Source organism: Erithacus rubecula (assembly GCF_903797595.1).
Source record: "Erithacus rubecula genome assembly, chromosome: 17".
Lineage (NCBI taxonomy): Eukaryota > Metazoa > Chordata > Aves > Passeriformes > Muscicapidae > Erithacus > Erithacus rubecula.
This window is the reverse complement of record NC_136669.1, coordinates 13,154,697-13,171,352: the sequence shown is the minus strand read 5'-3', so window position 1 is coordinate 13,171,352 and position 16,656 is coordinate 13,154,697. Positions and strand designations below refer to the sequence as shown.

General features: G+C 51.0%; 1 protein-coding gene across 5 annotated transcripts in view; it reads right to left on the bottom strand.

The window, feature by feature from the left end:
- The window catches only part of CDIP1 (cell death inducing p53 target 1), a 31,360-nt gene that overhangs the window by 5,348 nt on the left and 9,356 nt on the right, over positions 1-16,656 (bottom strand). Inside the window, exon 1 of one of the 5 annotated variants that reach the window (XM_079320533.1) lies at positions 14,271-14,331. The exons of 1 other annotated variant lie outside the window; for it this stretch is intronic. The gene's annotated coding sequence lies outside the window, so the exon portion shown is untranslated. Of the gene's footprint in view, positions 1-2,324; positions 3,772-14,270; positions 14,332-16,656 lie in introns of those variants that run through there. 3 more of the 5 variants (XM_079320529.1, XM_079320532.1, XM_079320531.1) reach the window with 3 other exon arrangements.

Sequence of the window (16,656 nt, the reverse complement as noted above, 5' to 3'; positions counted from 1 at the left end):
CCTCCAGGCAGAAAGGGCTATGGCCTCAATCCATGTCCTCCCCTGGCTCTGTACTCCCTGATCTCAATCCAGGCAGATTTTGGGTGAGAAAATGGCAACAGATTTCTAGGTGCCCTGTTCATATCAGAGGTGTGACTCTCAGCCCCACGAGCTCTGTCTGTGACACAGTGAGCACAGCCAAAGTGCTGTGGGGCAGCACAGCCCTGCCTGTGGAAACACAACCTTTCTAATCCACCTCCTTCTGTGCTCAGCAGCTCCCCACCCACTTAATGAGGGACTGTGGAATCCTAGAATGGTTTGGTTTGAAAGGACCTTACAGCCCATCTCATGACAACACCCTGTTACGAGCAGGGACACCTTCCACCATCCCAGGCTGTTCCAAGCTCTGTCCAACCTGGTCTCAGAACTTCCAGGGATCCAGGGACAGCCACTGCCAGCTTCTCTGGGCACCCTGTGCCCGGGCCTGCCCACCCTCGCAGGGAAGAATTTCTTCCCCATTTCCAATCTAACCCTGCCCTCTGTCAGGGTGAAGCCATTTCCCCTTATCCTGTCATTTCAGGCCCTTGTCCAATACCCCAAAGCCCCTAGTTCCCATTACTGACAGGTTCAAAACTGATACAAAGCAACTTCCAGCAGTGATGTGTCAGGGTCCAGTGTCTCGTGCTGGCTGTATTTCCCTCTGTTACATCACTGCAGAAACAATTTGGGATTCAAACATGGCAACAGAAAAGGTCTGCACATCCCACCTGCTTTCCAAACAGATAAAGTGGGCACCACTCATCAAAAACAACTGGTGTGCAGGGTGACCTGGGAATATTGTGCCACCAGAACATGTCCAAACACCATAAAATAGATAACCACAAAGAGGACAAACACAGATAATTCAGATTTGGTCTGCTAATTTCTAATTTCTATTCTTCCCTGGCAGCAGCTGCTTGTGCTTCAAGCTGCTTCCTCCCAGATGAAATCTCCATGGGTGAGACAAACCTGGCAAGGGCAGAGCAGATGCTGGCAGGTCCAACTCACGTGTGAGCCCCAGCAGCTCTGAGTCAGCCTCAGAGCATCACTGAGAGTCACTGAGACAGCCTGTGCTGTCCTTGCTCCTGCTGCACTTGTCACTGAGGTGCACAGCAATTCAGCTTTGTTTCCTCCATGGCAGCAGTGGCTCCAGCCACTGGGACAGGAAGCAGCATTTGTTCATACTCAACCACGTTCAGTGACGTTGGCACTTCAAAAGCTGCTGCTGCACATTTTTGGAGCTCTTCCTCCATAAAAATAACTTCATATATTTGAAAAAAGAAAAAAAAAAAAAAAACAAACCACACTAAAATTCAATGAGTAAGTAAGAGAAAATATACAAGCACTTTCAGCTTCACTGCACATCAAAGAGATGCAGATTGCAGCTTCCAGGCGTTTGGAAATTCAGCTTTAAAAGCCAAGAGTCCTGAAGACACTGGGCCCTCACTGAGCACCTTCCTTTAGAAATAGGAACAGTATTGTGGCCAACAACATCCCAGTTTTCCTGGCCCCAGCAAGGATACCTGTGTGTCACAGGCTACATGCTCCAGAAACTGGGAAATCCTGAGACTAGGAAGGGTATGGGCACAAAAGGCTGATCAGATGGTGGCAAAATGTCATTTGAGCCAAAGTCTGCTACTCTTCAGGGGCAGCAAGGAGGAAGAACCAAGTAGGGTGTGCTGAGGGGGACAGAGCCATACTCTGACTGCAGCAATCCCAATGCCAATCCCAATCTTAATCCCAATCCCCCTCCACCACAATGGCATTTCTGAAAGGCACCTCCAAACCCAGCCTGGAGCTGGGCTCCCTGTGTTACAGCTGTGCCCACAGCTCACAGGGATGCTCTCCTCTGCCCAGAGCTCACAGGGATGCTCTCCTCTGCCCAGAGCTCACAGGGATGCTCTCCTCTGCCCACAGCTCACAGGGATGCTCCCCTCTGCCCACAGCTCACAGGGATGCTCTCCTCTGCCCACAGCTCACAGGGATGCTCTCCTCTGCCCACAGCTCACAGGGATGCTCTCCTCTGCCCACAGCTCACAGGGATGCTCTCCTCTGCCCACAGCTCACAGGGATGCTCTCCTCTGCCCACAGCTCACAGGGATGCTCTCCTCTGCCCACAGCTCACAGGGATGCTCCCCTCTGCCCACAGCTCACAGGGATGCTCTCCTCTGCCCACAGCTCACAGGGATGCTCTCCTCTGCCCACAGCTCACAGGGCTTTGCCCTCTCTGAGCTGTGCCCCCTCACACAGTTTGCAGGGATGTGACTCGGCTCGCACCACGCGCAATCCCACCGGACAGCTCTTACCTCCAAAGGAAAGCCAGCATAAATCTCTGCTGAACAAGCAGTATCAGTGGTTATTTCTGCCTGGTTTTTATGCAGAACAACAAAAAGATGTTATCCCTGCAAATGAGCCAAAGCTCCCCCTCAGCTTTGCCTGTTCCCAAGCGCATTCGCTGCCCCCAGACTGCACACCACCTCCCAGAACCAGGAGGGGAGGAATAAACAGCACAGAGTGCCTCAGCTTCCTTCAGAGAGAAGGATATGCTGGCAATCCTTGACCATGTACCCACTCCTTTACTGGCTGTTAACCTTGGCAGCAGCTCCTCAGCTCCTCATCCTGGTCTTGGAGGAGGCAGCAAGAGGGCGCATGCCTGCAACGCTCTGCAAGGCACCGATGCAAACAGAAACCCAAGTGAAAGGCTGAAGAAAGGGTCTGTTCTTTTTCTGAGCAGCTCAGCTGTGTTTTCCCAAGTCCAAGTCACTGCCAGGGAGCACAAACTCACTGTTCAGGAGCAGCCAGGCTGCTCCCAGAACAGCAGATTTCCTCCACACTTTTGCACTAAGATTTCAGCTGCAGAAAACTGCTTCTTCCAGGAAAGTCAGGCTGTTCCTTCAGTGCAGGCACAGAAAGCTCAGCTGCAAAGCAGGCCAGCTGCTCTCCTTTAAAACAAAGGAATGCTGGAGAAAAAGGTTTTTCATCATTCAAACCAGGTATGTCAGACAGCCAAAGCTCCCTGCTCTGCTCTCCAGTATGTAAATCTCTGGAGGAGCTTCCCCACTGCAGTCATTTACCTGGGGACCTTGGACATATCATTTGACCTTCTGTGTGCCACCATCACCCAGGAGACAAATCACCTCAGAGCAGGATCCTCACTGGCAGCCAGGTGCTGTGTCCAAAGCAAGATTTCTCAGGGCATTAAATCCAAAGCACAATCAGATAATCTCCACGGTGCAGCCCCGGCTCAGCTGTCCTTGGCCAGAGATTCAAATTACTGCTCCTCTGCATGGATATCAGGAAAAGCAGACACAAAAAACAAGGAGCTTTATCTGCACCACCCACAAAGGGTTAGGTGTGGGAGGAGTGCCTGCAGGACCTGCTGCTGCCTCTGGGATTCTCTCCAGTGCTATTCCCCTCCGGATGGGCTGACCAAGCTCTCTTGGCTCTTCACACTGGGGCTGCAGGAACAGCCTTGCCAGGACCTGCTTAACCTGAATATTTAAAGAAAAACCAGCCAAAATGAAAAGAACAAACTAGGGTAGCTTGTTCTCTCTGCTGTTGGCTCCCAAGATGTGGCACACGGCTGTGACATCCAGGAGCCAGGAGGGGCTGGAAGGGAGGAGAGGTCACAACCCCACACTTCGAAATGGACCCCAGCCCTTCCACGTGTCAGGACACTGGGGAAAGCTGAGGTGTACACAGAGCACTCTGCACCACCAGAACAGCTGAATCTGGCCCCCAAAAGCCAGTTTTCTGAACACAGAGCAAGCAGGGAGCCAGGCTGCCCCACAGGCTGCCACTGGCCCTGGAAAACTCACTTTCCCACTCAGGAGGTGCTCCCTGTTCAGTCCCTTCCAGCAGGTGTCCTGGCTGCCCAGGAGCAGACAGGCTGCAAAACACCAGGTGTGCTCACGGATGTGATAACATTAAAGATAAAGCTGAGCTCCTCTGCTCTACCAATGTGCTCCACAGAGATGAGAAAAGGAGGGTGCTGCAGGGAAGCACCCTCTGCAGGGGAAGCAGAGAGCTTTTCCATGAGACTTTCACTGCAGTTCACAAAGAATCCAAGCTAACACTTGATAACATCCATGGGAAAGTATCCAGTGATAGCAGCAGCTGTTGCCTCCAGTCCTCTATATCTAATTAATTTTCCCCCTGAGAGGATACATCCTGCATTACATCATCCCTTTGATATCTGTTAATAATGGTGATAACACAACCTGCCAGAATCTCAAGCAACTAAACCCAGCATCTACTCCAACACTGCATTTTAACATAGCACCAAACACAACTGTGCCACAGGAATAGCTGTTCATTTAAGCAAGCAAACAAAAATACCTCAGCTCAAGAAGCTTATCAGCAAGCAGAAGCCTCAGGAGGTCGGGAGAAGCTCCACTCTTAAGTACAGTCACAGATCTGAGCTCACCTCTGACGGCAGCCCAGGACAGAGGCTTAAGGATGAGTTAGGAAGGGATCAAAGGCAGAACTGTCAGTCCCTCCCACTCCCAGCACTCATGGGTTTGGAGACTGGGCAGCCTGGGGGTTCTCAGTGGAGCACCCCAGGTCATCCCCAGTCACCAAGCATTGCTCTTCAGTTACCTGCACAAAAAAGCATCTCCTGTGTCAGCATCTGCTGCCTCCTATTTGCCTCCTTCTCACCAGCACAGAGCAGGTGAATGTATAGTGAGTAGCCACTATGCCTCACAGCAAACCCCAGGGTTTTATAGATTGCAACACCAAATTTAAAATATTTTATTTCTTTAAGTGCTCACTCCTTCATTTCTCCCTCCTTCTATAGAATTGTCAAATAACACAGCCACATCATTGCTGAATCAAACTGAGTACATGTGTGATGTCCATTAAATGACACAGTGAGCTCCAATGGAGGAAGAAATTAGAGATGATCAGCACTTTTGCATTTCAGTCTCAGAATTAATCAGAGCCCAAGAGCGTATTCAGAATTCCCTTGCAGATTTTGCAACACAATGAAATAATTTTGAATACATTGCTGGTGATTCCAGATCCATTTTCAAGTGCTGTACAAAACAGATGCCATGGCACTGATGTTTCCTTACCCAAGGAGAGCACCAGCTTGCTGTAGGACTGGCTCCAGTCTCCAGCATTAGCATTTCCCATGCTCACAGATCCCCCTGCCTCGGCGCCACAGAAGCTGCTGACATTCACATTTAGCAGGTACAATGTCACCTTGCACTTTTTTTGAGGACTGGTGCCAAGTGCTCTGTGTCACTCAATTTTATGCAAGGCCAAGGCTGACTCTTTGCAAGGAGTGGGGTTTGGGGTTCAGCAGGATTGTGTGTGTAAGGTCAGATCTCTCCTGAGTCCCACTGCCAACAAGGAGGACCCACACACATCCCAAGATGTGCACTGGAGGAACTTTTCCATGCTGAGGCCATTCATGTTACCACACTCGCCTTCTTGTTCCCATAGAACTTCCCAGTTCCAGACTGGGAGCTCTCCTGGAGGAGTTTCCCAGTGCCACCAGCATGGGGCTGCATTGCCCCATGGCATTTGGGCAGGACAAGGGTACCTGGCACTGCCCTGCTGCCAAGCCCAACTCATCTGGGCTGCTCACAGATAGATGATGATGTCTCAGAGGAGAAAACCCTTGGATTATTCAACAGACACAACTGTGCCCAGTGCTAGGCACCCCCAAGTTACACAGAGCTCCTGCCATCCCCAGTTCTTCCTTCAGTCCCACCAGGCTTGGCTAGTCCACATTGACTTCCAGGTCCAGTAAAGTCATTTTCAGGCCAGGCATGGCTGTGATTTCAATTTGCAGCACCAATTCCTGCCAATTCCTTCATAACCCCTTCCCCAAAGCTCCTACTGAAAGTGTAGGACAGAGCTGGACTCCAAGCAGCCCCAACACACAGAACACCCCTTTCCAGCTCCCTGCTCTGGGCTCTTCCAAACCCTTTCTCTGTCACAGCAACACCTCCACAAAAAGCATCTCTGGTCAGAGGGTTTGGAACAGTCCCAAGGTCACTGCTCCCACAGTAGAGAGGATGGGACAGGGAAGATTCAAGCCCATAATAGCAGGATGCCCTCAGGGCAGGTAAATAGCTCAGCTGCTCAAATCGTCTCCTGAGCCTGAGGAAGAGGAGCAGCTGCCACAGTTAGGACACTAAACCAGCTGGGAACTGTTTTCTCTCACATCAGAGCAGCCCAGCAGGCAGCTCCAAATCGAGCTCCCACCATGCTAAACCATCCTGAATCATGGCAAGGAGAGTCTCAAAGGTTAAATTCACACCTCCTGTGGCAGCCACGAACTCTGGGGGAAACCTCTGCTCCCAAAACACAGATATGCTCCAGATGACACCTCTGGGGAAGATCTGCAACAAGCCCAGGGAAAATCTGATATTTAACACCAGTGCAAAGGGTCTCTAGTCCCTGCTTGCCCAAAGACTATGTGAAGATTTTGGAGGAGCTGAGCAGTCCCAGCAGCACAGGTGGGAAGGACAAGCTGAGGCTTCAGCACAGGCCCAGCCTCCTGCAAGCACTTCCTGATATAGCACAACAAAGGCATTAAGTTAATTAGGAGACAAACCAAAGATGCCTCTAAGAAAAGGGCAGCACGCACACAACAGCAGCAGCTTTTTATCCAGTGCTCAGCTAAAAACACAAGCCCAGAAGAGTGGGCAGCAGCCAAAATCCCATCCCCACTGCACTCCTCTACTCCAGATTGCAGGCTTTATCCTCCCCTCCAACTCGGGGATCCAGCTCCCTTCTGCCATGAGCTGGGTGATTGAGATCCCTGAGCACCTCAGAAGCATCCCAGGCTGGAGTCACTGCAGCAGGGGTACAGCTTTGGCTCTGGTCCATGATTTCCTCCCAAAATGGAGCTCAGCTGAATCCCATGGGCTCCTTTCCTTCCTTTAAAAGGGTGCCCTGCTTCTCATTTGGAGAAATAATCAATAAAATCTAACAGGCTGCTTTTCATTCATCCGCAGCCAGAAATCTAATCTCCTGTTAACAGCACAGCCCTGAACACATCATTTATCTGCTGTGGGTACCAGCACACGCAGATTTTACAGCTGGGGAGAGTGGGGCTGCCTGCATCACAACCACTAATTTATTCTCAGAAAGGCTAATTTAATCTGGCAGTGAATGTTCTCAAAGCCTCCTCACACAGAGCAGCTTTTCTCTTGGTTGGCTTAACAACAATACAGCATATCCAAAAACGTGGAGGGATGCTAAGGAAGAACACTGCCCCTGTGTTTTGAACCCTCTAGTCTAAAAAATTTCTCTTGGTAACTACAGGCTTTGAAAAAACATAGAGTCCCCCTGGTTTTTCAAAAAGCCAAGTGTATTTTGAAGGCAAAATATACAACAGTTTAGGCTATTTTCCCCTCACATAAAACTGTGCCTTGACAGAAAGAGCTGGGCTCTTAATAAAACTAAAACCCACCAAAGGTTGTTTAGTATCAGACATTCACTTCCAACTGCGTATCAAAAGCAGCAGCCAGCACACCTGGCCTGCAGGTGCTCCCTGCCACAGCAGGTGACTTTCACCAGCCCACACTAGAGAGGAATAAACTTCAGAACAAATCCAAAAGCTTTTTGTTGAAAAAGGCTGGGTAACTGCACCATGAAGTGTTTCAGAGAGAGCATCCTTCAGCTTCCCAGCCTCTGCCATCTGCAGGGGAGCAATAAATAAGCCATCAGAAAGGGTTTTTTCATTGTTTTTAAATTCTAGGTGGTATTTTCCCTTCTCTTGTGACAGTACACACAAAGGCAGTGTGTGCCCACAGCCAGGCTGAGCCACCTGATCCTCCATGGACATGGAACCACGTGCTGGCCCTCACCTGGATGTACCCCTTGCTCAGGAGATCACTGGAGAGCTGAGCACAGCTCCTTGGAGTCAGAGGGGCTACAACAAGGCAGGTTTAAGCTCTACAACTGCCAGAGGTGTAGCAGTCTAACCCTCCATGCTCAGGACTGTCAGCACCATCCTGCTGGGAGAGAAAAGCTGCTGCTGTGCAAGCCTGGATCATGTCTGAGAGGGTTCCCTTGCCACAAGGGCAAAAACATGCCCCAGATGGCATCCAACAATTTAGGATGATTCAGTAATGTGGGAAAAAGGCAAAAATCAGAGGGAAGCAAAGCATTTATGCAGGCCACAGAAGAAATAGAGAAGAAAACAACACAACACTCCCCTTGTTCTATCTGTCAGGAATTGCTGTCCCAAGAATAGCCTATTCAGAAACCAGGAAACTCAGAGAGCAGCAGGGAAGGGCTGAGTCATGGCCATTTGGGAAAAAAAAAGAAAGAACCCACAACAAACCAACTCAAGAGGGAAGGAAAAAAATCATGGGACAGCAGCTGTTCTGGATCTTGGAGATATGAACAAGTCCATCCAGAACATATTAGTCAATCTTTATTTTCAAAAACTCTGCAAAGAAATGGTACTGCCATAAAATGCAGCTGACCCTCGTGGGAAGCAAACTGTTGTACCAGGAAAAGTACCCATGGCTAAAACAGCCCCTGGGCCAGGACACAAACCACTCCCAGTCTGTGCCCTGATTTTTGTTCCTCTGCAGCATTAGCATCCAAATATCCCAAAGATTGACAAGCTGGGCAAGTGCTTTCCCTTTGGAAAAGCAGCTCCATCTCAGGGATGCTATTAGCAGAGGGTGAGGAGCCATTTCCCCTCCCCACAGGGAAAGAGGTAAAACATGACTTGGATCAGCTTCCACAACTGTGAACAGATGAGCCAAAGCCAAGTGCTCCCATCTCACATCCAGCCTCAGCACTGCCTCTCTGGCCCCCAGCAAAAGCCTTCCCACATGACAATCTTTGTTCTGTGACCTAAATGAAATCAATTGCACAATAAATCTCCCCAGGATGGTAATCTTGTTCACTCACCCATCATCTGAGAGATTATACCTGCTCTCCAGCTGTGGGCTCTGGGAGGAAGAGATTTCTGAGCAATGAGAGGCCTGTTTTTCACACAACTACTTAATGATGCCTCACAAATCAGGGACAGGGGCAGTGTCTATCTTTTCAATCAAACAGCTATGCTTCAAAACATACCTGGAAAAACACCTTGCAATTACCTGTAATTCATAAAATTACTCTAATTCATAAAAGGTACCCTGTGAGGTACTGTCAATCAAAGTTGCTAAGGTAGAAGTGGGAAGCCCCTCAGAGCTGCTGTTTGTGGGGAGTGGGTCCAGACAAAGCCTGCTGTTCCCAGACTGTGATCACCTGTGATCACTTCTTCCCAGCCCTGGGAATGGCTGGGAAAACCACAAGCCCTTCATACATAGACCCAACCTTGACACTAACTGCAGAATAACAGCTCAAGGAAACTGTCCCAAAGCAAACAGGCTCTCATGGTTCAAACTGTGAGTAAAACTCCTTTTCTCTGCAACCACTGAATGCAAGGAGCAAATCAAGATGAAATACAGCCACAGCATGGGCTGATGTGCATGCATCACAGTAAGGTGTGATGGATGGAATTCAGGATTGTAAGACCATGCAGGATGGAACAGTAAATGTGTAAGTTTAAAGCTGAATACCTCTTCCAAAAACAACTTCCAAAAGTGTTAATAGGGAGCCAGGCTGTTAGGGCAAGGTAGGGAAGATTTTCCTTCTAAATGTAGAGACTGGGTATCAAAGATGGTTCAGGAGAGACAATTTGGGGCAGTGAAACCCCCATATCAGCACAAATGCTTTATCCTAAAATCTCTAGGAGAACTGGGTAATATTCCATTTTCTTATGTATAAAGGAGGCAACGAACAGAACTATTACTAATGCACAGTAACCTTACTAATCACAGTAAAAATGAAATATTTTACTTAATTTGCACAGAAAGCCCCAGCTCAGCTCTTCATTCTCTGATGATCTCAGGTTCCATCGTGCCAAGTGGTACAAAGTCAAACATGCACTGCCAGAAGCTGCTCTGCACAGCTCCTAAGATGTTAGTCACATTGCCACTTTTTGGGGCTATTTATTTTATTTTATTACCCTAAATGCAGGCCTGCTAAGAGAGCCCAGCTCAAAGACAGCTGCACTGAAGCACCTCACGTGGAGATGTGCAGCATGAAGCACTTGGCTCCTGCCTCCATCCTCCTCCCAGACCCATGACCAGAACAGGGCTGCTCTCAAACAGATGTTTCTCACCACCACAAATATACAAAATTAAGAGACTGCAGTCACAAGGCAGCTCAGAATGAATGGGCCCAAAGCAAAGCTGTAACAGCAGCCAAGAGTTTCCCTGAGGGTTTCACACCACAAATAAAATCTGAGCTGCCCCTGCCTCAGAGACTTTATTCTGGTGAGAAAATGGATTGTGGTTTCCTATGGCAGCTGCTCCAGTTGCATTCCCTTTGATCAGAGGAGACAAGTCCTATGCAGAGCATGTAAAGATCTGACACTGCTCATGAAAGTGGCACTGCTTCTCTGCAGCTGTGAGATGGATACTCAGTGCTGTTTGGGAACAGCAGGAAAACAGCAAGGTGAACATCACATCCCAAGGCAGAAGTTGCTCACTGTGTGTTTTTTGAGGGAAAAAGTGTACACAGACCTCTGTATTTGCACTTGTATGTTCTTCCCTTGCTCTGAAACCTTCAGGAGAGTTGACTGGCTCCAGGCTGGAGTCTTTTGCCTGCATAAAAGCTGCAAAATCAGGTCCTGGAAGCAAAACCAACCAAAACCTCCAGCATCTTGCAGAACTACAAAAGTTCCCACTACTGTTATTGTATCCTATTGTACTCCCATTACTGTTCTTGTATCAGGAAAAAAAAAGAGTAATGAACAATTCAAGTCCTTTTAAGACATCACTGACTGCTGCTAAGAACCACCAGGCATATCAGCATCTATTTGTTGTTCCCTGACTCTCCTGCCCACCTGTGTTCAGCAGCTTTGCACAGCCCACTCTGGGAGAAACCTTCTGAGAAGCTGGCACACCTGTCTAGAAGCTCAGATATATTCAATCCTGCTGCCTTTGTCATTATTTTATTGTCCATATTATGTAAATGCTATTTATTGCCTCTCTGGCCCACCAGGCTGCCACCAGGAAAGGTGGCAGGAAAGGTGCAGGAAAACTGTCACATGGTACAGAGCCCTGCTAAAAGTGGCAGGAGTGAAGCACCAGCCCCACTGCAGGCCCTACAAAATCCACTATTTAAAAAATTTAGTTTCTTTCAATCGAGGATATTCTCTCCTGATTAAAGCAATCATAAGAAATCAAATGTAGGGCTTTACACTGTACCACAGACATAGAACACTGAATTTCATACTTCTCTTTACCTACAAGCAGAAAACAACTCAGTGTATTTCCTTCCAAAACCACTCATCCTCATACTGGAAGATCAACAACACATGCATTTACCTACTAAATTCACATCTGAAAGAGAAAAAAATACATTCTTTTACATAATAAAATTACTTTCATCCCTTCTTTGGCTGTGTTAGTAAGACTGGCAATGGCAACACTTCTGCAGGTGCCAACACCATGACAAGGACCCAAACTCCCCCAAAACATACAGATGTTTTGGACAGGCTTTAGTCTGGGCCCTGCCTGAACATCCCTCAGCTACAGGAGCACCTTAGCTGTGCTCCCAGAACATGTTTGCCACCTTTGTTTGAACTGTTGCTTGGAAAGGCTGACCTGGAACAGAGATCTGGCAGAGCAAAAGGAATAAAATAGGGATTTATTGAAAGGATTCACCTTGGGCACTGCAAGAGCCTGGCCAGGGCTACACCCAAATCAAATCCAACATGGATCCTGGTCACAAGTTTTCACACTTTTATAAGTTTGGTTCATCTGCATCTTGGGGTCTATTATCCAACCACAGACCCAGGCTATGAAGTCTCAGCTCCTTGGTTTGTCCCCTTTCCCTTGCTGTTGTTTCTGCTTTTTGGGTACCCTGTGTCCTTGATTCCCTAGCTAGAAAGGAATTGTTTTGTCTAACTACCCTGTGAAGAGAGCTTATCAACACCTAACATGAAGTTTCAGAGTTACACACTAAGCAGCAGAGATTCTGAAAAATATAAAAGCTAAAACCCAAGGCATCACATGAAGAAGGAAAACAGTGCCCATTGTGACTTCCCAGGCACAGAAAGAGCTGATTTGGATGCAACCTTCAAAAGCTGAGACAGAGCAGAAGAGGAACACAAGGAAGGGAGTTTCAGAACCGAATTTGAGGGGCAAGATCTGTTGAGGGAACACTGGAAGCTCAGCACAGTCTTCCATCTTCTCAGGAAGGGTTCTGAAATGAGAGGGGCTCCCTCAGTGTTAGCTGTCCCTGTCACACCTGTGGCAGGATGTTGGTGCTCGGTGGGAGCACACACACCCCCTTTCCCAGCACACACGGCCACTGCAGCTCCACCCTCCTCTCAGAGCAGCTGGGCAGGGCTGAGCACGTTTGCTCCACCTGCACTGCTGGGGGACATCTGGGGACACTGCCCCATCCCCCTGCCTACCTCCAAGCAGGAATTAGCTCCTCATGTAACACCTAAGGAGAGCAGAGCAGGTACATCACTAAACACCTCTGGGGATTTCCTGGGGCACATGGATGTCACCATGGCACTGAGACACAGAAGCCTTTGGGAGAGAGAAGTTTTCAGCCTGTGCTTTCCACACAAGTTTGTTTAGTTCCTGAACATGAAGAAGTGACATACTGTGGTTATATACCATGCTATAACACCTTTGTAATACTCACTGTAATTTTCTGCCTACTCTGGTCACACTCTAAAACCAGCAGGGCTCCTGCTGTAATTAAAGCCCCACTTTAAGTACTTTGGGTGAAGGGAACAAACAGGAGGCTCTTGTGCGTATTCCCAAAGAGTTTCTCAGAGAGTTCTACATACAGCCTAAATCCACTAGAATTATAATCTGAAACATTTCTACTTAAAATCATTGTGCCTGACCTCATCTCTGCCACTTGGTATTTTAGGCTCAGCCTAGAATGTGTCAACTGCCAGTCCCCTCCCCAGTTCTCACTGGTGCAAGGAGAGAGCAGGGCAACTTTTCCTCAGGCCAAGGGGCACAAACTTACACTTGCAGGGACCTGGAGAAGTTTAACCTTGAGCATGGCTCAAGTGGAGGATCCAGAGGACACTGGCATGGCAGTGTCCATCACAACCTGCATGTTCCCACTCCTCTACACAGCCCTGGAGCTCTCCCCAGGATCCCAATCTCATTCCTCTGTTTAGTAGCAACCACCACCCCCTGTGCTTTTCCTAAAGCAACCCAACAGCTGCTACCCTCTGCCTTTCCAGTCCCCTTGGGAGGGAGAACCCAGAGCTCACCATTTTAATGGTTAAAAGCCCTACAGCTTCCCACTAATGTTTATTCCCTGGTGTTTACTGCTGTCCATTAATTGAAGGAACTCTCCTGTGCTGATATCATCCTCACCCATCATCATTTCTCTTCCTGCTTATCAAGACACCTCAGCTTCTTTCGGCTCCTCTAAAATGGGCTCATCATCCCTGATCACTGGGCAGGCTGGTCTCTCCCGAGCAGGGATAACTGAGGCACACACAGTTCGTTCCTCGCCCTGCCGGGCTGTGTCTGGATGACATCTGCTCCTGTCTCCGCCGTGCCCTCCGTGCTCCCCGCCAGCTCCCGACCTCGGCCGGCCACCAGCGCTCGCCTTACACCGCCAACTCTTTCCCCGAGTACCCGGCCTCGCTTTCCACCCGATTAAATTTCAGCCCAGCCCTTCCCGGCACCGCCGAGGGCCCAGAGCCGCAGCTCGGTGAGATTTTAGCGGTGCCCTGCGCCACTCCGGCAGCGTTAAAGGCCCGTGCGAGGCCAGCGCTGCCTCGGCTCTCCCGGCCCGAGTCCCCGTCCAGCCGCGGCGAGCACCGAGCCCTTCCCGCGGCCTGGCTGCTCCTCACAGTTAATCAGGGCTTCATTTGCCCCCCTTTCCTCCCCAAGAGCGCAGTGCTGCTCTTCTCCTGCCGTGTCCCCGTCTGCGCTCAGTGTCCCCTCAGTGCCGAGTGTCCTCCCGTGCTCGCTATCCACCCTCCGGTTCTCGGTGTTCCCCCACGCTCGCTATCCCCCTTCCGGTTCTCGGTGTCCCCCCCGTGCTCGGTGTCACCCCCGGTGCTCGGTGTCACCCCCGGTCTGTGCAGCCGCCCCGCCGCCCGGAGGCCGCCGCGGCCTGTTCGTGGCCGAGGGGGCCCGAGCCGCCTTCCCGCCGCGGCCCCGGCCCCGGCCCCGCCGCCCCCCGAGCCCCGCCGGCCCCGGCCCCGATCCCCAGCGCCCGCAAGCCCCTACCGGCTCCCGGCGGCGGCCCCGGCACCTGGCGGCGGCGGGGGGCGGGCCGGGCTGGCGGGCGGGGCGGCGGCGGGGCGGGCCTGGGCCAGCCGGGCCGGCGGGGGCCGGGCCGGGGCTGCTCCCGCTGCCTGGGCAGGGCGGGGAGCCGCACACTCGGGAATGCCGGCCCGGTTTGGGCTGGAGGGGATCTTAGAGATCATCTCGTTCCGCCCTGTGCCACGGCAGGGACACCTTCCACTGTCCCAGCTGCTCCAGGGCACTGCCAGGGATCCAGGGGCAGCCACAGCTTCTCTGGGCCCCCTGTGCCAGGGCCTGCCTAACCTCACGGGGAAGAATTTCTTCCATATATCTAACCTTAATTTCCCCTCTTGCAGTTCGAAGCCCCTTGTTCTGTCACTCCATGCGCCTTGCCCTTTTGGAGACCCTTCATGTACTGGGAGGGGCTCTGTGGTCTCCCTGGAGCTCTTCCCTGTCCTGCACTCGTGCCTTCCCTACCCGGTGTCCCAGCTCGTGTCCCTCATGCTCCGGCGTGTCCTGTCCCACAAAGGGACGTGCCCATGCCATGGATTCTGCCTGACCCAGCACCTGGCAGCCTGTGGCACCACAAAGGCGCCTTTCTGGCTACAGTGGTCTCAGCTGCACTGCAGGGATTAATTAAAAGAGCAGTATTCTAACACAGCCACAGGTGGTTTCAGTCACTTCTCACCTGCCCCTAGGGCTCCAGAGACACTTGCTGTGAGATTTAGGTGTGCGGGGTCCCATCCTGCCCTGGCAGCTCTGCCTGGGGTCATTCTGGGCTGGAGCACACAGATCCCACTTCCCAGGCAGGAACAGCTCTGTGCCTTGCAGGCTCCTCTTCTCTCTTCCCTGTGTCACAGTGAGGGACCAAGCTGCAGGTGACAGTGGGACAGGCAGGCTGTCCACATGTCAAGGCACAATCTAGTGAGGGACATTGCCACAGTACCAAGTTTAGACTCTGAATGGAAATTCTGTGTATAACATCAGAAATATTTGTCTTGCTCACACCTTGAAGCACATGAATGTCTTGTGGTGGCCTTGTGCCCTCCTGTCTTCTCCACAGGCAGCATAGGGCTGGCACAGAGCGATTTTGGCATTTCATCCCTCGTGAGACCTGGCAGCCCCAGGCAGACCCACCTCATGTGTTGTGACCTTGGCTTTGAGCACAACCACAGAGCAATGGCAACAGCATTTTGCCAGTGTGATAAAGCTGGATCTGGGACATTTGTCCCCTTTGGTCATCTTTTACTTCAGTTTGGGGGAATTCCATGGGCACCACTATGGGCTGGTTGGATGTGGCTGATGCTGTGGATCCCAGAGAAACATCCTCAAGCCCTGGTATTCTCCACACACTTTTTGGCTTCCCTTCTTTCCATGCCCCACGCCTGTGGGGACCCGGTACCAGCAGTCAAATCCATGTTCCTCAGGACACAGACATGCTGCAGGAGATGATCACCACCATCTGCTCCCTGAAAACCACTGCAGAGGGCTCCCTCAACAAATCCCCAGAGGTGCATGCAGCAGAGCTGACTCAGTTACTGGAGAGCTCTTTGCAGACAGATTGGGCTCCCCAGTGACCTGCATGGATGGCACAGGTGCACGGGGTGACTGGGATGACAATCTTTCACAAATCCTTATGGAAAATGCACTGAAGACTCCTAAAGGCTGCTCTGACTGAGGGTCCATGTCATCCTCACAGCCATTGAAGCAGCCACCCATCCCTGGTATCCCAGTGTCCTGGCCACTTCCACTGCCCTTGTCCCTTCTGCAGTGCCAGGAGAATTTTACCCTCTAAAATTTTGATGTTCAGGGAGACCCACAGGGCTGGGTATGGGATGGCACTGGAAATGGTATCAAGGTTTGGAGTCTCCTGCCCGATCCCAGGGGCTGCCCAGGCTCTCCCCTCCTGGAGCAGGGCAAAGGGATGTTGTTTTTCTGGGGCCCTGCAGCAGCTAGGACTGCCCAGAGTAAAGCTTTGGTGTCTGAAGCCAGCTCAGAGATCTGGAGGGTGTGGCTGGGTGAGATAAAGCAGCTGCAGGATGTGGAAGGTACCCAAGTGTCCATGGTCTCAGGAAGTGCTGCCCAAAGGCAACCCCACAATGCAGTCACCAGGAAGACATTGGGGCATCTCTCTGGGGACACACCTCTCTGCCTTGCCTGGGTTCTGCAGCCACCCAGATTCACCCAGGGCCACATGTCCTCCCCAGGTGGGGTTTTGGCAGGGAGGTGCTGGGCAGCTGCAGCAGCAGTGTATGAGGCTGCAGGAAGCTGCAGAGCAGCTGTGGGGTGACAGTGAGGACACCCAGGTGAGGATAGTGTCCAGGCACAGTTCGGGAGGCATTTGTGCCACAGCTGAGTACAGGATTGT